Source organism: Ischnura elegans, chromosome 6, assembly GCF_921293095.1.
Source record: "Ischnura elegans chromosome 6, ioIscEleg1.1, whole genome shotgun sequence".
Lineage (NCBI taxonomy): Eukaryota > Metazoa > Arthropoda > Insecta > Odonata > Coenagrionidae > Ischnura > Ischnura elegans.
Window position 1 is genome coordinate 42,466,232 of NC_060251.1, and position 24,296 is coordinate 42,490,527.

At 40.1% G+C, this 24,296-nt stretch overlaps 1 protein-coding gene across 2 annotated transcripts in view; it reads left to right on the forward strand.

Moving 5' to 3' along the window:
* The window catches only part of LOC124160579 (ATP-binding cassette sub-family C member 4-like), a 201,290-nt gene that overhangs the window by 102,733 nt on the left and 74,261 nt on the right, over positions 1-24,296 (forward strand). Inside the window, exon 1 of one of the 2 annotated variants that reach the window (XM_046536460.1) lies at positions 520-784. The exons of the other annotated variant lie outside the window; for it this stretch is intronic. The gene's annotated coding sequence lies outside the window, so the exon portion shown is untranslated. Of the gene's footprint in view, positions 1-519; positions 785-24,296 lie in introns of those variants that run through there. 2 annotated transcript variants of the gene reach the window in all.

Genomic DNA, 24,296 nt, shown 5'->3' on the forward strand with positions numbered 1-24,296 from the left:
TTCTGTAGCCATACTTATTCATTAATTTTCCTTGATTCCCATTTATTAGGTCTTATTCATTACGTAGCTGTTACTTGTACTCGGATTATATTCAGTTTTCTCCCTCTTTGTAGTGTTTTTTAATTGTACTTACGCAATGTTTTTTTGCGCGTTTTAAATATGTTATTATTACAATGAAATGTAAACAACTATAAAATTCTACCTGAATTTACGTCGTTGTGGTGCAGTATGAAATTTAGGTGGAATTATTAAGCTTTGAATATTTCATTATTGTATGTCAATTTTCATGAAGAATGGAATGTATTATTATTAGCATTCCTTTGCCGACAGTAGCTGCCGGGAGTGGCGTTATCGTATTCATATCTCGCGGGCTCACCGGTACTTCCCCTCCCCTACTCACTAACTTCCTCCTCCTTCTCCTCTTCTGCCGCCCCTCTCCCTTTTTCGTCCCTTCCCCTACTTTGCTTTCCCCTCCACCCCCTCCAGCTTTCCTCTCCCATTCTAAAAATCTCTCATTCGTGAGGCTACCTCTCGATAGAGCAGTCGACGCCACCGTAGTGTTGATCTTCCGCCGATCTGCTATAAGGAAGCATTTCGCTAGTGTCCAAGGGAAATACAAATAGTGTGCGTACTCAGAAGTCCACCACCTTCAGGAACTTGTACGGTTGGGTTGTTTTCAAGTTCCGCTACTGTCGGCGAGGCATTTTGAAGTCGTCGCGAGTGAAGACAGCTGCTGGTCGAGGAAAAGTGTGGTGTTGCATGCGGAGGAGTTTGAACACGCGTGGTGAGTGAAAAGTGAGCGTTTTCAGTCCGTTCTCTTGACATTCGGTTCCTGTGTGTGTCAGGGTACGACCTAGTTGATGGTCAGCATCGGCCTTATCGGGTGTTTTTCTGTTCTTTCGTTTTCCGCGTCGACATGGTCTCTCTAGTTTTTTTCTCTGCCGGTGTTTCACGTGCGAACGAAACCTGCTTTGCCTGAGAGTTTCGTGGGGAATATTTTGGCATGCCGTGTTGCAAGGTCGATGCCAGCGTGAGGGCCTAGGGTACGATGTTATATAACTCCAAGGTCTTCGGCTTCGTAGCTCCCCTCCGAAACATTTCGGAAGTGTTAGCTGAAGTAGGTATACCCTGTAAAAGCGATCCCCCCAGGATGTAACCATGCGCGAAATCCCCTGGTTTTTTTTTTGGTCGTGTTTTATGCACGATTAAGAATAACGTCTTGCCCAATGTCTTGAATTCTTTCTTGGGTTTTTAATTCTTTCTTGCGTGTTGTTCTTTCTCTGGTGGAATGTGCGATACAATTGAAGATACCGCCTTGCGTGGTGGTTAAACATTTTGGATCTTTAAGGCCTGTTTACACGATGCATTAACACATACGAAGTAATGTCTGCGTGTATGACTTTTGTGGATCGGAACGGAACATGTACGAATGCGCGAACCAAATTAGAACATGTTCTATTTTTTGGTTCATGCATTCGCACAGGTTTGGTGGCTACACGGTGCATTTTCGTGTTCATTCTCGCGATCATATTTTGGACATTAACTCGTACGGGTGAATGTACCGTGTAAACAGGCCTTTAAATTCTTTCTTGTATGTTGTTCTACCGTCAGTGTATTTATCCTGCAATCTTGCTGTACGCTACATTTCTACGCACGGGATGCGTACGAATATTTCCGCGTCAAATGCTACAGCAGTTACGTAGTTCGTAAAGCTATGCACGAATAGAAGAATGGCAAAGACAATGGAATTGTTGAAAATATTTATTGGATTCCGTGCATGCGATGCAAGATTTCTGTGTTATATGTAGTGCCTCTGATTGTGAGTGATGAAGTCGTGAATAGATATGATAAGGAAGGAGTGTCCACGTCAATCCTTGGGAAAGGGTTTTGTATATGGAACTCTTTTTGGGGAAATAGAAACATTTATTCAATATTATTGTTAGGGAGATTAAGTTATTTAGGGAATAGGACATATTTAGTCCCTCTCAATTTTTGCTTTCAAGTCATTACTTGGTCCGACCAGTAGCGTAACTATGTGGGGAGGATGAGGGGATGCATTTAATAGTTTTGACGTATAATAACTGCATCGGCTCAAATTTAAATTTTAAGTGCCAAAATGATGTAAAATGTATTTCCAGACATGTCATTTTTCAAAACTTTTTCCAGGACTCCCCGTTAATCAGGGGGGGGGGCGCCAACCCAGGCCCTCCTATCCCCCCGAAGCATATTCCTTGTTACGACACTGGATCCGATTGTAAAAGAATTTTTACATCCATTTTTTTTCGATGCATCAGCTTGCATAATGTGTGATTTTGTCGAAGTTATTCAAGTGCCTATTGTCGTTGAACTTCGGGATCGGTGCTTAGTAGAAATATGGCAGATAGTGCATAACGTATCTTGTCAATTTTCTGTGAAGTAGAAAAAGGTATTTGAATGGACGTCAAAGTAAATATTATATGAGTTTCTTTAGACGATTTCTGCTCCCATTCCTAAGTAGTAGGGCGCGAGAGAAAAATGTAGGGATATGTTCGGAATAATAGACGCACCTTCAACGTTGATGATAGGTAAGCTACAATATCAGATTTAGTTGGAAAGACACCTTGGTCACTATAACCTTTTGCATTCAGCGTATGTTTGTGTTGAATGTTTATAGGAAACGAGTATATAACTGGCTGTTGTGACTAATTTCCCACTGAGAAAGTAAGAGTAAGCTGCCGGTAACATAATGAAGTTTTCTGGTAGCTTATTGCATTATGAATTTCACCGAAAACTCACCCCTTACAAAAACACTATGGTGGATCACAGGGAAATATGAAGAAATAGATATCATAGAGATTATTATTCTATGGAAATGCTTGGGAATATTTTTTCTCTATTTTATTTTATGGGCGATTACCGTTTATTTTACCCATATTTTATGGTTAGCCCATGTAAGCACTTTGTGTTCCTTTTGAAATTAGCGCGGATAATATCTAGTTATCTTGAGCGAACTCATTCTCCGAATTTAACGATCTATTAGCGGAATCTATAGCATCATCTAAATTCGTGTGAACGCGTCAAACACTAGCCGTCAGTCCTTGGACTCCTGTACTATATTTTTTCCCAAACATTTAGGTATGTCGTGTGCCAGTGGGTTTTAATATACCCGGAAATAAAAGTTCATACTAACTTTTCTTTTACATCTTTCGATCGGGAAAACGTCAAACTAGGCGGAGGAGTATAAATCTTACTAAATTCACGGTTGCAGTTAATTTTTGCCGTGATACTTCCAAAATCGTCAAGTTGTCAAGTCATTGTAAGTTATTGCAATCGTGCGTAAAAATATTTGTACTTGGCTCCTGAAATGTTCAGCCATACTTAAAATCAGAGGGAAATATGGATAAAAAATTGCTCAGATGTTTAGTCACCAATTTCAATTTTCATTAATTTGGTCGATCGTGCTTCTATCAAAATTGCTTATATCTTCAAGCCTATCAGTGACTTTTAATTTTTTCCCATTAGGTGATGCCTAACTTAAACCTTTTTGTCCTTAGTCCGAGATATTCGCATTTTAGGCTACAGTTGATAGTTCTCTCGATCAAGGGTAGTGATTGTAGCTGAACTGGACCACCCGGCAGTGGTAGAGAATCGCTTTCATGAATTTTCGCCGTTTTACCCATACATGCATTTCGGTGTGAATGTATTACAACGGCGAGGTTTTGGATTAGAATAGTATTTTTGTTCGATGCATTTTTTTTATTCTGCCCGCAAATGTGGTGCTTTAATTATCGTGCGGAAATGAACTTCCTTTCTACTTCATTCCACGCCGTCCCTGCGGGTGAATCAGAACGCTAATTTATCTCTCCTAATTCCGTTGAATCCACAAATTTCATACTGGATAAGTTACTGTTTACCCATTTCTTCTCTCGAAGAACGATCGAACCTGTCACACGACCTTCATCGTATTCATTTCGTTCATTTATTTTTACAATGTTTTTTTTATTCAGTGATAAACGTTGTATTTGCCGATTTTTTTCGAAATTATTTTTAACCAAAATTCATCGCTCGAAGCACCAGGTGTGCTTTTTTCGCGAGGGCTCGTGGTACAGTCCCGGAAAAGTTTTCAGGCCCCGGGTCGACGACCAATTGGCAATGCCGCTGAACTACGCTTTCACTCCAAAGAACAACAAACACTCCGGGGGTCTTGGGAGGGCCTTCTTCCTGTCGATCAAAAAGAGTTCGTGATGCTCACGTAAGAAGACGTTTTGACCCACGATTTTCATGACGTCGTGCCCCAGTTCGAGGCGGTTCCCCCTCTCCCCTCTTCTTTCCCTCCGCCCATTAGTCGGACAAAGACCTTTCATGCAAACCAAGTATGAATGTCGCCGTGAAAAAATATTTGGCTTAGCCGGGATGCGAACTCGAGTTTCCCCTTTGCCGGTTAGGCGTTCTAGCTAATTAGACTCCCAAGCCATCTTTTCAGGGCGAACTTCAGGATAGGTTTTACCAAACAAGGTTTTGTCGGCTCAAGACCACGCTGTGTCAAATGGGATGGGGGGTCGTGCTTACAAGTGGCGTAACTAGATATATAGTTTGGGGGGGATGGAGGAGACTGTGGGGGTTACCCCCACCCCCGGGGAACGAGAATGCTTTTGAAAAAGTGGCATGCCTGAACTACATTTTACATAATTTTGGCAGTTTATATTTGCGTTTCACTCGTAATTCCGCGGGAAATCGTCACAGCAGAGAAAAAATTAGTATACTATAACATACTTTGAGGCTTTGGGGGGGGGATCTATCCCCTCATCCCCCCCCCCCCATAGTTACACCACAGGTGCTTACTTCGCCGATTTAGGATTAAAAAAATATTTTTTCATCGTCGCTTGTTTCATGCAGTGCTACAAAAATCTTGTAATGCAAAGAACAGAACCCGGATAGGAGGACAAGGGAGTGGCTTACTAACGTATTATTTCCAGAAGATCAATCGTATGGTCAGTTACTGTATCAATGCTATTCAGAATTCGCTTATGCAATAAATTGTATGTAAAAAAAATCCTAGTCATGTGACATTTATTGGTTAAGAATAAGTGCGGCAATGATTTTTTAAACTTTATTTTAAGGAGAGATTAGCAATTACAGCAGGGTGTCCATTTTGTAGCGTCCTTGTAACAAGTCGATATTGTACGAACAAATTATAATATTTCGCTACATATTAATTATTTACCCACGAAATGAAACTGAAGCAGTTCGTTCATTTTTATTTCGCCATGATTTTTGGGGCAGCAAAGATTAAAGCAGTGGAAAAAATCGTATACAAACAAGGCACTACCGACGAAAAGGCACCCAGTGTTAAATCACTGAATGATGCAATTTGCACACAGCCTCATTTCCCATTCCCTTATGCGGGAGGCGTTACATAATTGTCGGACGCCACAGCTATCACCGGTCGTGTAGGCATTTGAGAATATTTAAAGCGACGAATCTAGTAATTACTCCAAAATGGCTTTTGTATTCGGACATTTTCTGAGGATACGCCCAAAAATACGTTCTGGGAATGAAAGACGGCTCCAGAAAACTTCGTAACTCATTCCGTGAAGGATTTTCGTGCGGAGGCCGATACTGAGGAGCACATCATCATAAAACGTCATAGCGTCTTCCTACGTGGGTTTCATAACTCTTGACCGGTCCCTCGCTCTTGTTTGTTGTTTTCTGCAGCGAAGAAGCGGTTCGGCGGCATTGCCAATTCGGGACACAATTTTCAGCTCCACGGGAGTGAGTCTGTCCGGGACTGTATATATGAGAATGGATGGTACATTATGAAACTTACCTATTCAAGCTTAAAATTTGAAGTGATGACTTTAGATGGCTTCGTAAAAATGCAGAAATAGTTGATTGTATCAAAAATTGCAGTGAGTGGACTCGCCTTGTTTTGGAATTCACGTCTTCAATTTACGAGGGTTGTACCAAAAGTAGGGTTCCCATTTTTTTACAAATACAAAACTTTTTTATTGATATTAATTTTCACATCGTTGAAAAGCTTACACTTTTGCCTATTTTTCAACGTAGTCTCCATTTTTTTCGACACACTTTTAATGACAGTGCTCCAACTTTTTTATCCCTAAATTGAAGAAGTCTCCCGCCAACCCGTTGAGGAAGTGTGTGGCCTCTGCTCGGACTTCATCTTCGCTCTTGAAGCGTTTGCCACCTAAGAGTTTTGTTTCGGGGATAAAATGAAATACCCACGCTTCATCTCCGGTGAAGGTAGAGACCAACTTCTCCTTGTTGCCCCACGGCTACAAATTGTTGAAGAAATTTGCGAGCAGTGTCAACACGTTGCTCCATGAGTCCGTCAGTCAGCATCCGGGGGACCCATCAAGCACACATCTTGCGATAACCCAACCTTTCTGTTAAAGTTCTCTCAATTGTGCCGTGAGAAGCTTCAGAAATGCGTTCAGCAAATTCACGGACAGTGACCCTCCCGATCTTTGAGCAGCTCACTGTTGATCTTCTGGACAATCGAAAACAGGCGGTCTTCCACTCCGTTCTTCATCGTGAACTTCCGTGCGGCCCTCAGCAAAAGCCCTGCAACATTTGCGGACGTGCTGAATGGACATGCGCTCTTCACCATAAAGTTCAGTCAGTTGCTGATGAATCTCCAATGACGGTAACTTGCTTGCAAGGAGAATTCGGATTACTGCTCGATCCTCACACTTGGCGGGAACGGGGTTCATCACTTTCATTGTTGACGGTTGCTAATCCAATAATGAGCGACAAAGTGAATCCCGGACTGGTGGACTCGGAGATTAGGGGAACCACTGCGCACGGCAATGTTATGGGATTTAGCCTAGCACCTTCGCTCAACATTGTAGCTCATTGGGAACCTTACTTTTGGCACAACCCTCGTATGTCATCGCCTTGGTCTCATCCTGTCCATGAAGACACACCATCTATAGCAGGGGTTCTCAAACTGGGGGGCGTGGAGAAATTCCAGGGGGGGCGTGACACCCAAATGAAATAAATAAAAAAATTACAAAAATAATTTCCTCAGATCTTTGAAATAAAGTCTTTCTAAGTTTTCATAATTGTTTTTGTAAAGTTTCAATAAAGTTGTAAACTTTATCAAAGAAGGTCACAGGTAATTATATTCGTTTTTCATGTAATACTTGTTTTAATTTTCATCATACGTACAATTATTGAATCTTTCCATTCTGCGTTACCGCATTCAACAGTGAACAAAACTCACCGTATCAAGTCGGCACATACTTGTACGAGTACAAGTAGGAGTTGGTATGTACGGCACCGTGGAAATAGGGTATTGCAAAATGGAAAGCTGATATGTGTAGCGGGGGGGGGGGGGGGGCGTGGTACAAAAAAGTTTGGGAACCCCTGATCTAGAGACTATAAAACCCACTTCCGATCACTGAATCATACAAATTTTTGGGGTGAACGAGACAATTGTGTCATGTTACCAGAACCTCCTGATCCGAAACTGACACATTTTACAGCCAGAACAGTGGTGTCAAGTGTGTGTGCCATGGTGTTTCTCTGTCCGGGACTGTTAATGAGAATAAATGGTACGTAATGAAACTTATCTATTCAAGCGTAAAATTTGAAGTGATGACTTTTGATAGCTTCGTAAAAAATGCAGAAATAGTTGTTTGTTTCAAAAGTTGCAGTGAGTGGACTTGCACTGTTTTGCAATTCACTTCTTCAATTTATGTTATCGCCTTGGTGTCATCATCCTGTCTCTCCTACTCACACATCATCTTTAGACTATAAAACTCACTTCCGATCACTGATTCATACAAATGTTTCGGATGAACGAGATCAGTGGTTTCATGGTGCCGGAACGCCGATAAGGTCGGAAGTTAAAACAAAACATGCAGTATAACGGCTAAAAAATAACTTTCGACCATTTCGTTATTTATGATCGGAGCACATCGTGTTTTACATCATTCTTCTTGGCTTTTTAGTGGTTTACAAATATGCTATTTATATTGAGATATTATGAGAAAGTAAAAAAAGTTAATAATTCTATTAGAGGTGCTAGTTGCCTTCGTCGGGGGAAGGAAAGGGACGGGCGAACGGACCCGCCAGCTACCTGTGTCGGTCCCATACAGTTTTTTTGTCGGTCCCTTCCTCCCCTCCTTTGCTTGCTGCTCAGGTACTTCGCGGGCCAGTGCGCCAACTTACGGTATACACACTATAAGTCATTGTGTCAGCCATTAGTCCACACCTTGTAGCAGTCGGAAGGCTCGGAAGCCAAGAACTGTTTGGACTTGCTAGGACTAAATTTAAGTAGGTTTTGATATCATCGAAAAAAAACGATGCGTTAGAAACAAACGGCGAACAAAAATTGTATGAACTGGCCGCGTGGTCAGAAAATACAGCAGGCGTAAGCGTTTTTTTTCTATTAGACTTCTTTTAGTATCAAATTTCAGCATCACCTACTAGCCCGGCACCCATTAAACGTATTACGCTTGTCTTCGAAGTTATACCGATAGTTATCCCTCGTCGGCGACAATTTCAAGCGATTAACCAGTCGTTATCCTCGCCTCAACGCAAGTATTCCATTCTCTTCCGCGCCTTCAGTTTAAACGCTTCCTGCACATTCTCATCCTACTTCCCTCTCCATTGTTTCGTATCTACGCTTTTTGAATCGTCTTTTTTTTATTAATTACGAGTTAGTTTTTGTCGTGTATCGTGAACGTTTGTGGTGTTCGTCGAGCAACTATTAACTCACTTGTGTCGAGGGAATTATTTTCTTGCCGAGTTGGTACATGCAGAAATTTCGCTTCGGGCATGGCATTCTTTTGTAATCAGTCAGCGTAGTGGAAACAGTCATTTCACAGCTGTCATCTTTTTCCGCTCGTTGAGAATCAGACCGGATTCCCGTGGTCTTGTTATTTCAGTTTTCCTGTTTCCGCTGCCCCAGTTATTTTTAGTGATAGTATAGGGATGCGAAAATCCTTTTGCCCAATTTTTATTGAAAATAGCCATCAATCAATTTTGTTATGTTTTTTCCAGGACTATCCTTCTTTCTTAATAATTTTAAAGCGAATGAGGCATTCAAAGTCTGTGTTTCATCCTTAATTTAGCAAAAACTTATCTTTCGGAAATTGCTTGTACGACGTATTATGCGGAACGTGTTTGGAAACGCAGATTGGAAAATTTTCATCAGATAATTTAGAAATCTCTGAGAAAAGTTTGTGTAAACTTGTTTTTAACGTATTCATCCTTGTTGTAACCTTTTATTTAGATGGAATCGATACCTTTTGTCATGGGCAGTGTAGTTTATATATAATGCTTTAAAGCCGAGTGAACCACGAAATCATGGCTGCATTTAATAAATCAATAGTTTTTTTTGGTATATGTGCAATCACTGTATAAAATGATTTATTAATTTGTTCATCATCGTCCTTCGAAAAGTGATTGTGAAAAGGTGCCTGAAGACTTATAATAGGGAAGTACACTAGTTTTTCAAATGCACCAAAAACATTTTTTAAATTAGAGTTCAGAATAACATAATGTCGTTAGACCACAGTTTAAATCCTAATAGTGAATACTTGATTCGAGATAACCGTCTGAAATATGGAAAAATTCAAAGGCCGCTAAAACGGGTGTCCATGTTGAATATTGGCCGTGACGTCACAAGGCAGTAGCAGAAGGCAGCGTCTACGCCGTTTAATTCTACCACTATTATTGCATAGAGAAATTACTGAATTTGAGGGTATCCGTTTTTTGCTGTCATAAAATATCTTCAGAATATATATGTGGCTGCTTCTCTTTTGAGTAAATGACTTCATCATTGCGTAATATATTAATATTCATTTACGTGTCAACTTCAAGTTTGGAAAGAGTAGTGCGAATAGCACATTGAACCTTAAATAAATGGATGATGGTATTTATTTTTCGCTGGGTATATTTTGGCTCAATGCCGTTTATCATGCCAAAACTTTTTTTGTAAGAACTGAGTCAAACTAATAAACCTATTTCAGACGTTTGCTGCAAGACTTATTCGCTGCGTATGTATTCACGCCGGCCGGAACATTCGCCCTTCGCAACTAGAATCAAGGGATGTTAACCTTATTTCCGTGCTGGCTGGTTGTTGCAATGGTTCGCAGGATGGGTTCAAGAAAAGTTAATCTTGGTTGAAAGAAGGAAAATTCCAACGATTTATAAATGGTATAAAAAACTTTGATGCATTTGTGGTCACTGAATTTTTGAAAAAGGAGGACAGGTTCAACGCTCCATAGAAATGCGAGGCGCTAAGCCTAACAAGAGGAGACCACGTACCTTGCTCCGTCTTTTTCAATTAGGGCTTTAGTTAGGCTGTAATTAATTAATTTTCATGCGGTAATTTTCACAAGTCATATATAAATCCAAAATATCCTCCATTTTCCGATGGTTCAGTTGGGGTAGTGGTAGCGCGTATGACTTACACCCTGAACTTCAGGGTACATGACTTCACCATGACAGAATATTTTGTTGTCTTCATTGTGATCATACGGCGTCAAGTTTATCATTAACTTTAATTGCAGCAATCTTAGACATGATACAATTTTTTTATCATCATAATAGCGTTTAGGTATTCTAGCAGATTCATTACAAACGCAGAGATACGACGACTACAGGGGTTGGTGAGCGCTAAAATGTTAATTTTTTCTTTGCTTATACTGACCAACTTCCACATTAAAAATGAAAACCACTCTTGCAAGAGCACATACCATTAAAGGCTCGCGGCAAGCAACAATATGCGTACAGACATAATTAATAAGAACACAAAACGAATATAAAATGCCATATATCTCGAACACTTGTAATTCACATTACTCCAAAGGGAGTTTACTAACTCAGTACCTACCAGTTTACCTCAGTAGCAGCGCTAAAAGAACCGTTCCGAAATATAATTTCAATTAAATAGGATGAAATAAAAGTTGATAACCCTGGACCGGGCGCGCTGGCGTATAAAATACGTCAATCTTTGAAAACCAAGGATTTCAACATTGTACGTACATTCTGGGATAGAATGGTCTCGTGTATTCCTACAATGTACTTTGACTGCCTATATTGCGAGTTTTCAAAGTTAGAGGTATTGTAGCTAATCTTTAGATCACCAAGATGAACCCGTCACCAGTGAAGTATAAATTACGCCGCGCGACCTGCCGTGTATCTTATATTTGCATCACCTATAAATGTACTAATTTCAACAAATAAGGATTAACTTTAACAAAAATCGTTTGTTATCATATATGCTTATATCATGGGCAAAGTACGCATTTTGCCCGGTCGTGTAAAATAACAGCCGCGCCATAATTCTTTAACCAAACTACTTTCAGTTTATACATTACATAGGTCTGCGCGGAAGATGCTATATTTTGACTCAACACACTTTCTGTTATGACTGAGGTACCTATTAAGTAAATTATTATAATATAAATATCAATTTGATCTTACAATACCTTCAAATGATCTTCAAAACAGAATATCATCGATAGGTAAGAGTCAGGAACAGCCTTGAACCCTTTATTCCGTATGGCTTTTGCTTCAGGCACGGGAATGAATATCTTCTCCCGGCTTTTGTTTCGACGTCGAGATGAAATTTGGAACAAAAAATCATTACAATTCTTTTTGAATTCATGTTTTCCGTACTTGCCGACATTTTTAGGAAGCAAACTCCACCGATTCTCGGAAACTCTCGCCACGCTAAAGAAGGCGACGGAATACAGCGATACTCCACTGGTGACTACTGCCTTGTGACGTCACATCTCAATCAAGATGGAGGCACTGTGTTTCAGCGCAACATGAAATTTTCCGACTTTCAAAACGTTTAAAAGTGCATACCCCAGATGCAGGAAATAAAAGTGACTATACTAATGTTTCTTTTTTAGGCTAAACTTTCAAAATTCAGCAATAAAAAAAATTAGTGCACTTCCCTATTAAGATCGAACGATAAACTAATGAAGTTTTCAGGCGCCTTTCACTTATCCTTGGTTTTCTTTGGCATGGATAGGACTTTTTTATTTGTCGTCACTCTAAGATCTTAATCCCATTCATTTTGTCTCGCATATCAAATGCTATCACGTAATTTGATTATGAAAGGGATTATGTGCTATATTTGTATTATGCAAGGTATTATTTGTCCCGCCGTTCTAGTTGGAAAAAAGTCATGCCGTAACTAATTCCTTTTGACTTGGCTTTCTTTGACCTGAATACAACTTTTCGCCTCTTATGTAGTCATCTAGTCCTTTCCATTTTTTTACCCATTTAACATGCTTACACGTCATTCAATAAGAATAACGTTAAAGTCGGAGAAGTGTGTGAGTTTTAGTGAAGAGTTCTCGGGATCGCCACCGGGTCAGGTACTGCGTAACTGCCGACGTTTCGATGCCCGACTCGGCCATCGTCCTCAGGGGCTGTGAGTCACTCCTCGTCCTCAGGGCTGTGACTCACTCACGGCCCTGAGGACGATATCATCTACATCTACATCTACAAATTACCCTGCGAGCCACCTCTAGGGTGTTTGGCAGGGGGTGATCAATCACCAGCATGCAGCATGCATTTGGACTCCCACATGCACACCACATCGTCCAAGAAACGTCCCGTATAATAACAAACTATACTACTATATGCTGTTAGAAATAGAATATAGAATAGAAATTCAGAAACATGCAGTAAGTTTTACATAGGTTAGTAGGCTACACTACAAGTCATGCAATCTATTTACGCGTTCTATTGCTGCCGTTATAATCTCTTATTGATCGTGGAAAAAATGACATTCGGAATCTGTCTGTTCTGCAATCTATCTCTCTTATTTTATTTACATGATCTGATCTTCCGTAGTACGTTGGCGTCCGCAAGATATGGTTAACTTCGTCAGAAAGGACACTGCTCTTGAATTTATCTAAAAGGTTTAGTCTATTTTTCAATCTACGGTCAGACAGAGATTCCCATCCGAGTTTATCTAAGAGGTCAGTTACACTAACAAGACTATCGTAACGACATTTTACATACCTGGCAGCTCTTCTTTGCACGCGTTCTAACTCTGTTATTAAGCCTTTTTCATGAGGGTCCCAAACACTGGCAGCGTATTCCAAATGTGGTCTAACGAGGGAAAAGTAGCTAATTTCTCTCACTTTGTCGTCGCACTTTCCTAATATTCTTTTAACAAAACCCATTTTACGATTAGCTTGACCGGTTATTTCTCGAATATGTTTATTCCACGATAGATCATTATTGAGTCTAACCCCTAGATATTTCACGGATTCAACTGCCTATAACTGGGTGCCCCGAATGAGATAGTTACGCTGTAGGGAGTTATTCTTCTTCCAGAAATTCATTACGACGCATTTTTCCAAATTTAATTCTAACTGCCAAGCATCGCACCAAGCTTGGATAGCAGCAAAGTCATTCCTTAGTTCATCTATATCTTTGCTGGAACGGATTTCTCTGTAAACTACAGCGTCGTCTGCAAATAATCGTAACTTACTCTGCACTACTTCGCCAATGTCGTTTATATAAAGAAGGAATAGGAGTGGGCCAATGACACTACCCTGAGGAACGCCAGAAGTCACTCTAACCTCATTGGAGACTGCACCGTCTAATACTACTCTTTGGACGCGGTCGCTCAAAAATTCTCTAATCCAGGAAATGACATCTTCGTCTAGACCATAAGATTTCAGTTTTATTATTAACTTTCCGTGGGGTACTTTATCAAATGCCTTTTTGAAATCAAGAAAAATCGCGTCTACTGGAATGTTGTCTTCCCCGGAGACTAAAATATCGTGGGCGAAAAGCGCTAACTGAGTTTCGCAGGATCTGCTTTTCCTGAATCCATGTTGATTTCCCATTAATAAGTTTTGCGCGTCTAGGTGTTTCATTACCGAGCTGACTACGATGTGTTCAAGGACTTTGCAAGAGATGGACGTTAAGGATATCGGCCTGTAATTAGATGGCTGTTCCTTGTCTCCACTTTTAAATATAGGCGTTACATTAGCGATTTTCCAGTCATTAGGTACTTCGTGTTGCTTGATGGATTTACTGAATATTAACTGCAAGTAGGGGGCAAGTTCTGAGGCTAGTTCTTTATATACGCGAGAAGGGATTTCGTCTGGACCAGGTGATTTATTTGGACTAAGCGATTTCAATATATTTTCTATTCCGAGCGTACTAATGTCAATAGCTGGCATCTTATGTAGACAGGGATTGTCATCGGTCTCGGGTGAGTTTTCGGAAGGCTCCGTGAACACGCTCTTAAAGTAGGAATTTAATAAATTGGCTTTATCGTAACTGCTTATCAACACATCTCCATTGTCGTTTCTCAGCGAACATACGGTAGATCGTTTACCTTGAACTTCCCTAACATATGACCAAAATGCTTTTGGGTTATCCTGTAACTGCTCTACTAGTGTTTTTCTTTTAAAATTCGTGAACGCATTCCTGAACGCTTCCTTCGTGGCGGCTTTAGTCATCCTATATTTTTTAATTATTAGCTCGCGTTCATTAGCGGATAAATCCGTGCTGACTTTTTTCATTTTAGCATGACACGCTCTCTGTCGCCTCAATGATTTTCTCACTTCCGCGTCGTACCATCTCGGTTCGCTGCCTTCTTTTACTATTTTACTAGGGATGTAGCTATTTATTCCCGAAGTTACGAGCGAAAGAAAAGCTTTCCAAGTATTCTCTACATTTAACTTTAATACTGATTCTTGAAACTCGGGGAAAGCATTTTTCATATGACTCTTAAACCCATCAAAATCAGCTCTTTTAAAAATGAAAACTTTACGCTCTTTTTTAAAGTTTACAGCGGTATTTAGAGAAAACTTTGCTGTTACTACCCTATGATCACTTATTCCTTCGACAGTGCCAACGTTTATTACCTGATGTGGTATATTTGTCGCTAATAAATCAAGAATATTTTCTCCTCTGTTTGGTGCGGATGCTATTTGAAACAATGAATTAGATGTGAAAGTGTGTAATAAAGCCTCGCAGATCACTTTATCCCTCCCACCAGGAATGAAGCTATAAGTCTCCCAATCTATAGAAGGTACGTTGAAATCTCCACCCACAATCAAGTTTCTTTCCGGATATTTGGATGCTACGCTGTTTATTTGATTTTGAAAATCCAACATTGACGTTATATCTGAGTTAGGTGGTCTGTAATACGAACATAATAAAATAGTTTTGAATTTTGGACATTTAATTAAACACCACACAGATTCAACGCTGGTCTCAGTTACGGTTATCGCTTGGCTGACGATTGAATTCTTTACAGCTATAAAAACTCCGCCCCCAACTCGATTAATTCTATCTTTCCGATAAACAGTGAACGATTTTGGGAAGATCTCATTGTCTGAATCATCATCTGTTAGCCAACTTTCTGTTCCAAAAATGACGTTACACTTCGTACTATGAATTAAATGGTGGAATTCGGGAATCTTATTTCTTAAACTACGGCAATTAACCACAGCCACGATTAAAACTTCGGAAGTAGTAATATTGCGATTCGGGAATAATTCTGATTTGCTTTTGTCGAATAGACTATTCACAGGCTCTATACCGCTGATAAATGGAAATGCATGTCTTATTGTCACACTATCAAAATGACTTGAGCCTTGACTGCCTTTGAACGTGTTGCTCGACTGACGCTTCTCGTGCTTAAATGTAATACCTGAAACGCTGATTTTTCTCTCTACTTCTCTATTCTCATTTCTGGAAGAATCTTTGTCTGTGAAAAGTTTTGAACTTACCCCTTTATTTTTCAACCCACTAATATATCTACACTCTGCCCTACTCTCTACTCTAAAAAAGACCTACAGTGCTCAAATATGCTACTCGCTACACGACTAGCCGACTCGGCCGTGTAATGGACCAACTCGGCCGTGTAATGGACGAATCAGAGTTGGACATCGAAACGTCGGTAGTTATGCAGGTCCTAACCCGGTGGCGGTCCCGAGAACTCTTTACTGAGTCTATTCCCCGGGAATTTTTTCAATTTCGTTAGATTTTTATTTTATCTTAAGATATTTCGAACAGGTCACGACTAAAGTACGATAGAAAAGTATGAAAGAATGCGTGCATGTCACGCGGTAATTCCATTGAGCCTTATCATCACCGATTTTACTAACGTTTACGTTGAAGCACTGGATGAATTAAATTTTGCTGATGTTTGGTACGAGCTTCAGTGTTATTCGTCACTCAAGTTCAAGAGTCTGTAATTAAATCGCAAAAACTTCGTTCCACTCTTTTCTTTTTCCCGATGCCGGTAAGCAAAGATTTTCCTGGCCTTGGCACATGCGTGGTTACTAGAGCATTTATCGTTGCTGTCGCCAATGTAAGCGCGGGAGGTCATCGTAATGAGCGTGAGCCCTTTCACCTTATAGATCACTTCACATCATGTGATACTGATTGAGTCTTATTCAATGAATGCTTCTAATTTGATCCTAACAACCTATTACGTAGCTTCGTTAGCCTTTTATGCATCTTTTTTATTTTGCCGAAGATAGGAGTTTTAACATTCTCACGAACAGATATGGGTATGCGGACAATGTGCATTATGTGGGGCCATGTCTCGGGTAGTTCCGGATTGGATACAGGCAGTGGCGACAACTCCATGGGGCCTGAGGGGGCCCCATCAAGAATTCGTTATGGGTGTGAGGAAAAAATGTGTCAGGCTTTTCAATTTTCCCCGGAGTGTCCAGATATCGAGATTCGAGTTGTCAGGGTTCAAATGTTGATCATATTACTCTTCTAAAATGCTTAAAAGACTTAAAACTCACTACTTGTAAAATTTCCCGGGGCAAGATCCCCGGTTTTGCCCTCCCCAATATTTTTTGTAAGTCGGCATCCTTGGATACAGGCGATGCACCTTGACGAAATATATATTATAGGAAAAAGGTATTCCGCCATAAAAGATATAATGGTCCTTTTTGTCAAGGCCAAAAGTATGTAAATAATGCCAATTTAAATGCAATTACTGTTTGAAGGTGATGTGGTGCGGCTTTAAGAATGATCCCTTATGTTAATCAGTGAATAAAAAAATCAAACAATCACAATAATGCCACCTGTTTAAATTGTGTTGAAAAGGGCAATTTGACTTACGAGTATTCACGCATTTTTTGAGATAGACCCCCTGGTAGTGAAGGCTATTCGAGTTCTCCACCGGGTAATCTCCTCCATGGCTGCCGACGTTTCGGTGTACGAGTCATACTCCATCTTCAGGGCTGAGTGACACAGGCACTCAGCCCTGAAGATGGAGTACGACTCGTACGCCGGGAAAGCATCCGATCTTTTTTCATAGACCCCCTTCCAAAAGAAATTAGAAAATGCAAAAGTCATCATCATCATCATCACTGTTCAACAATCCTAAGATTGGTTTGACGTAGCTCTCCAATCAATTCTCCTGTCAGCTAATATTTTCATACCTAAGCATTTCTTCTCTTTCACATCCTCATTTACCTGTTCCATGTATTTCGTACGAGGTGTTCCTTTTCCGTTCTTGCCATCTACTTGTCTCTCGACGATTTTTTCATCAGACTATCGTATCTCAAGAATGCTAAGGTAAATTTTTCAAATTAAAAGTACAGTTAATTGTTGACCTTGGTCTGCGTACTTTATATCCCCTAACCTTTCAAGACGATAGCTTAAGTTTTGGAAACGAGTATCTAATACCTCTCTTTAAAAGATCGATCGATCGTGAGGTATGTTTCCCCTTATTGATTACCGGCATACTACCTTTGATATGAATATCGCGATTTTATGTGCCCTAAAAACTTCAAGATGATTCCTTAAGTTTTTATGGAATGAAACTTCAAACCTACATACTAATTAAAGCCGCCGGCCTCGGTGGCGGCGCAATGAAGTTCTTGCCTGCCAAATGGTTCGTGTACGTTTGTCTGTTAAAAAGTTTTAGAAAACTCCAATGTAGAGGCCTAATAGCTCTGTTTTCGTTGGTGTGACAATAAATAAATGAAAAGGAAGAATTTAGTCACTCATTGAGTGAATTTCATTGAACCGATGACATTATGCAGTCACCGGAACGATTTATACCGGAGGCGAGCGATGACTCCACAATCTTCCCGATGGAGGAGTGCTGAAATATTTCTCTCCGTCACGCCTGCCAGGTTTTTTTTCCTCGGCATCTTCTGTAGTCTCGAGTGATGTAACGGCCCAGTCGCCTCTCGAGAGAGTGGGGAAGTACCAGATGTGAGGAAAACTGAATTGCCCTAGCCTCAATGTGGTGGATGGTCGCGTTGGTTATCGCTCGTGGTTCTCTATGTTCGTTTTCCTGTTCGTGACCTAGTTAGCGGAAGTGGTTGGTGTCTTATTGTTAGTGCAATCGGCAAAGAGTCAACTCTCGACTCGCGTAGCCTAATTGTTCATCGCTCTCGATGATTGATGGGGGTATATCTGATGCGGATGATCTCCTTGCTTTCAATATTTCCATCCAATAAATATCGCTTAGAAGTGATGACGTTTAGGACGTAAAAATCTCGACCAAGCAGCTGTAACAAAGAGATCCGTGAGGAAACAGTAGAGTTTATATCTTTGAATTGGCAGTGAAAAGAGGTTAATATCAGTTAATGATTATTAATACGCATTTAAATTGTTATGAAGTGAATTAAGCGTTTTGATGAATAATGGTCAAGAGGCTTAGTCAAGGAGGTTTTTGAGGGTAATTCCATAAGTTAACACTAATGAAAAAATGTTCTTATGAAATTATTTCATGGACATTTATTTTACGCTCTTCATATTTTTCAATTCCTTTGCCATTCCATTGCGTATATGTATCATCTTCATCATTGGTCATCAATCCATGAGATTTTCTCGTGCCTACGATTTTCCTAAATCCAAAATAGTCCTCATCGAGGAATTCTTTAGATCTTCGTTCTATTCTCCTTTAGATGATTATCGTCATTATCTTCCATGTAGGTGTGTGTCGTCAGGGCGGTCGCCCGAAAACCTTCACACTTCTCCGCTCTCTACTTTTTGGGACTAGGACTGATGATGTTTTTGTCGAAGTCACCTGGTATAACTCCTGTTGACTACATATCGCAGATGGCTTTGCACAGTTGAGTTAAAGCCTTCTCTCCTGCGTTTCCGATAAGCTCAGCTGGATAATCATCTATTTCTGGAACATTATTCTTTCGCAGGTCTCTTACTGGAGCACCAAATTCTGATCTTAAGAAGCTAGCTACCATGTCATCATTTTATTCTTCACTTTCCTCTTCGATAACTTTTGTGATGTTACCGTCGTATGAATCCTCCAGATATCATTCCCATTTATTCACTTTACGCTCTGTAGAAAACATTATGCAGAATTTGTAGCAGAGTTGTAATAGGTTTTATTCGAAGTTCATTTGTAAGATCGTTGTTTCTGTCGTACGTGGGAACCTTCTTGAGCGACATTATCCCTGTGGAGGCTTGTAATGGGAGACCTGTATTGCTGGTGTTCAGGAAGCGTGTCCCCCCCTTCGTCTGCATGGGTTGTCACGGGGCGGCGATTTTAATTCTAAGGGGTTGTGAAACGGCTGTGCAATGTTACGATAGGGCGAAAAGAGTGTGTTTTTTTCCAAGGATGCACTGTGAAGGATTCTGGCCGCCAGCGACGCAGCCTTACGAGGAATCCTCAGCAGTGCAGCCGTCAAGCATAACAATTTCCATGTGACTGGTGGCTGGGGAGAACTTGTTTCCAGCCACCAATTATACTTAAACTGGCTCACCCTGTATTATTTTTTTTGACTTAATTGTTACTTTTTTAACCCAGAGCTGCTTCTGGGAGGTATCAAATTTCAAGATTTTTCATTTTGAAAGCACGAAAAATTTTCAATCAATCATAATTATTGTGGCAGCTACATATTTCACCATTACAATTTACACCACAAAGCAATGCGTAGTTTAGATACTTGCTTATTACAGCAGGAAATTTATACATTTTTGATATTGCTTAGAAGCAACATTGGGTTATAATGAGTTTAAGAGAGTTCACAAAATCTTCACTCATTAAGTGATTCAACCCGAAGAGAAGTTTGGGTTTCAGGAAAACCTCAACCCACACTAAGCCACAGATGTGTGATTTTTATAAACTCAAGGTTTAGAGTTAAAAGTCCTTTTCCCGGACCGCCTCGAATTTTGAGAGTTTTATTTGGTTCCCAAAGACTTCACTCTTGATTTTACCCCTGGACCTTTCCATCAGTAAGCTCCTAAGCTCCAATTGCTGGACCACAAAGACTGAACTAACCTCCCATAGCATGAAGTTTACAGCGAAAATATACACTACTATCGGCGCAAAAAAGGTAAAACGCTGAACTTAAATAATTTGTGCGAAGTTCTACCGAAGCTCCATAGGGTCGTGTGATATATTGTTTAACTCCTTGGCTATTATACTCCAACATTTAGTCATTAGACAGTGTTTATGCGTAAATGTTTTGCTTCTGCGCTCGAAATAGTGATGGGGATCGCGTGAATAACTTGGAGAACGGCGTAACGTTCTTCCTCTTCATCTCGTCACGGGAGATATATTTGATTGGTGCACTTCATTGTTTTTTTTCAAGAGAATACGGCATATTCGCATAATAAATAGTTTTTTTAAATTAAATTTTACCCATTCTTTGATTTTTAACGTCCGAAAGGTTAGATTTCAATTTCCAAGATGTAGAAAAATACCTGGATATCGAAGTTAAGTATGCTATATGGAATAAACATTTACAAACTTTTCATCTTTGGAAATTTTGGTATTGTTCCTCTTACTTAAAATAAACCACAAATATAAAAATCGCCCTGCAGCAATGCACACTACCATTTTGCGCTGTTGGCAAAAATTGTACGATTCTTTTACGTCTGTAGCTATGAGCAAAGGAAGACAGCTTTCACATCAAAGCCGGATGCGTGAACAATACTCTTAGTACGTTCGAGAATCTAAAAATATTCAACATATTTGTTCACAAAGGCATTGTCGGTCTAGCCTTACAGGGCAATTAATGTATGTATATTATTTTTTATTTTTTCTGTAGCTGGGGTGTGGAATCGGAGATTATTCATACTCTGTCGACTTTCTCTGCTTGCTTCTCTTAACTCCTTTCGGTGAAAATGTATCATCTCATTGCGTCCCTAGTCGCCATTTCGTCAAAGACCTTTCTTCATAAAGAAAATTAACGGCTTCATTTCCTCGTTTTTATGACCGCCTTCCGCGTTCTCTCCTTGATGCAGCAACAATCAACTTCGACACTTGGGCGCATACACTCAGTCTTCCTAGATTTTTATTCACGCGCTCTTCCCCCAACTCCCCTACGGTAAGCACAGTTGAGGGAACACAATTATCGTTCATGGTGCAATTTGATTTTAATTTCAAAGGTACTCTTCAGATTACGCAGGTTTCCGCACCGTAAAACGCTTCATTCCATATCAGACTCTTCACTTCCCTTTTCTTTTAATACATAAGAATCCTCTCAACAACAGTTTCATCAGCACCTTATTTGCTTCCGCAAATCTCCTCTTGATAGTCTTACTACTGAGTCAATTTTCCTTTAATGTGTACCCCAAAGAGCTCAAATACTTTACCCGCTCAAGTTTGTCCCCGTCTACTTTTATGTTAATCTCCTCGCGCGCTACACTTTATGTACCTGGATAATTTTGGTCTCTTGTTTTTCAAAATAAAAATCTACATTTCATATTGTTCGCTTTTTATGCATCAAAATTTTCTTTCCATCATTCACTACGACTATCCTATATACTCCCTAGTTCCTCTATTTCTCTACCAATCATACCTCCTGCCGCCCTACGTTTGTCCAATGAACATTGTCCATTCACCATATCATTGCTATGGGTTTAAAATAAATCATACTATCCAATCGATTTTTTTTCGCACATCTATTGCGGCTAGCGGTATCAGTGGTGTGCGTGATATCTTCTTGAGTCCCATTTATATTCAAACTGCATTTTCAATACGGTGACTGCACAGATTACTCATGTCTGGCACTAATCCAGGAAAACTTTTCAGAAGACGATATCGTGATAAGAGGCAGTGCGTTGGTTTCGTATTTTCAATACGTTATCTAGCGATCCAGTTACTTTATCTTTGAATATTAAGATTTCAATTGGGAACATCATCCGATAGAGGTCTTATCACGGAATCGATCTGACGGTTTCCCGCCTCATTTTGGATCAACCGTAAACAATATCCAGGTAACGTCGTTTATGAAAACACGTTTTCCGACAAAAGCGCGTCAGAGCTCAAAAATAAATTTTCCTTTTGCGTCACTCACGAATTCTCTTATCTCTTCAATGTGCGTTTAACTTATTTTTGAGGCTCTGGCTTACGGTTTGAAATCAAGTCAGAGATTTTTTTCGTGTCTGTCAAGAATTACGAAAGAACTTGGGCAGAGAATAAGATCGCCATGTCCACGTAGCAATTCAAGTGTGGGAACGAAACCCTTAGGACGGGCTCGCGGGATACACTCCTGGGGCAGGGACTATAAGCGATCAGCTTTTTTCCTCTGCCACCAGAAGGGGAAGGACGGGAAGGAACAAGGAAAGGAGGCGCCGCCGCGACGAGAGCCCGACGACGCCTCCAGGGGAAGGACGGGGAAGGAAGGGAGGGGACGAGGAATCCTGCTCCGTCACAAGGCGGGCAGGTCCTACCGTCAGCGAAACCAAGCTTACGCAATTAATATGCTACCAATTTTAGTAGATTTTCCTATGAGGAAGAAAAATCTATCGATCAAATCGGTAGATTCAGCAATTCAAGTATGTGACAATGCGTGCGTAATTCTGGATTTTTCCTGTGAACGGCAAATCTTATCTGCTCCCTATTCCGTTTCAATGTGCCGCCAAACAAAGCCCTTCCCTCTTTTATTATTTGAGTGGCAGTAGGAAGTGACGAATTGAGTATTTTCCTACTTGTTTGTCGATTGCTTCATTGCTTCTTATCCGTGCTAGTGCTACACGAGACAGGATCATGGAGTTTGCAATGTAATTGGTGATGGTGGTTAATGAAATATTTTTTATTTGCTAGTTATTTTATATATAGGAACATAAAATGAAATTCATCGTTCTGGGACAAGTCTTTCCCTTAGGAACACACGAAATTCGTAAATGATTGTGCATTTGTTAAAGTCGACACGTGTGCCTACTATAGGAAGATTTAAATGATGCACCAATATCACAGAATCTGACATAATATTTAACAGGAAGACAAATGTGTGAATAAATTAAAAAAAAAACATCTGATTTCATACAGTTTAGCGATATTTTTAGTTTACTTACAGAATACGTTATTTTTAAAGTAGGCCTTCGATATAAACACCTTTAAGATTAAAAGATAATTAATCAATTTTACTTTTCAGGGGCCCATCATTGGCTAACATACAAATACGTATGTTATGACATATTGTTAAGAAATACGTTATTAGACTGTCTTTTCTATTTGTAACCTCCGGCTAATTTCTGTATAGTTGAACCCTGATAACATTTTCCAGTTTCTCGAAGTTGATAAGTACGTCACAAAAATGGCAAAATACAACCTGTCGATAGTGATTGATACCTTTTCTTGCAGCATGTTGTCTTCAGCAAATCTTTCAGGTTCGTAGTTTATCTTATGTGAATTTGTTTGGTTAATAACTGTAATTGCTGAGTTCTATGTTGCTTTTCTAGACGTTATTAACTCATGAATAGTCATCACCTGTTATATCATGGAAATGCACGAGTTGGAAATTTAAGATCGTGTTGCTGAAGCAGAATTTGTTAGTATTGGCCACTGTCAATCAAATCCGTCAACTGTGTAACACTATCCTAGATTATACCACTCTTATCTCATCTCTCTAGCTCTATTAATCTTATTTCATCTTCTTGGAGGATCTACTTGAGGTACATTTTTCAGATGCTCGTGAATGTGCCGCTTTTGTGTTTATCAGAAGCCCAGTTTTTGCCACTTGATGTTGTTGGTTTTCTATTACCGGCCTCGTCCAGTTCTCGTTTACGAGGAGTTTTTTTTTAAACATGACTTTCCACTGCAAAGCAGTTTATCTCACCTAACCGTGGGCACAATCATGAATTAGCAATCTCAAGAGTGTTTTGACGCAGCTCTCCTCTCAGTTCTCCTATCAGCCGGTCTTTTAGCAATTACGTAGTTCTTCTGTTTTACATCTTTCAGTACCTGCTATGCTATTTGCATCTCCTCCGAGGCCTTAATTTGCCCTTCTTCTCTTCCACTTATCCTGTTACGGTAATTTTTATGAAGCTAGTGTGTCTCAAGGCCGTTTTACACGGTACACGGAATTGCGCAGTCTGACGTACGTGTGAAGGCGCAATCAAAATTGCGT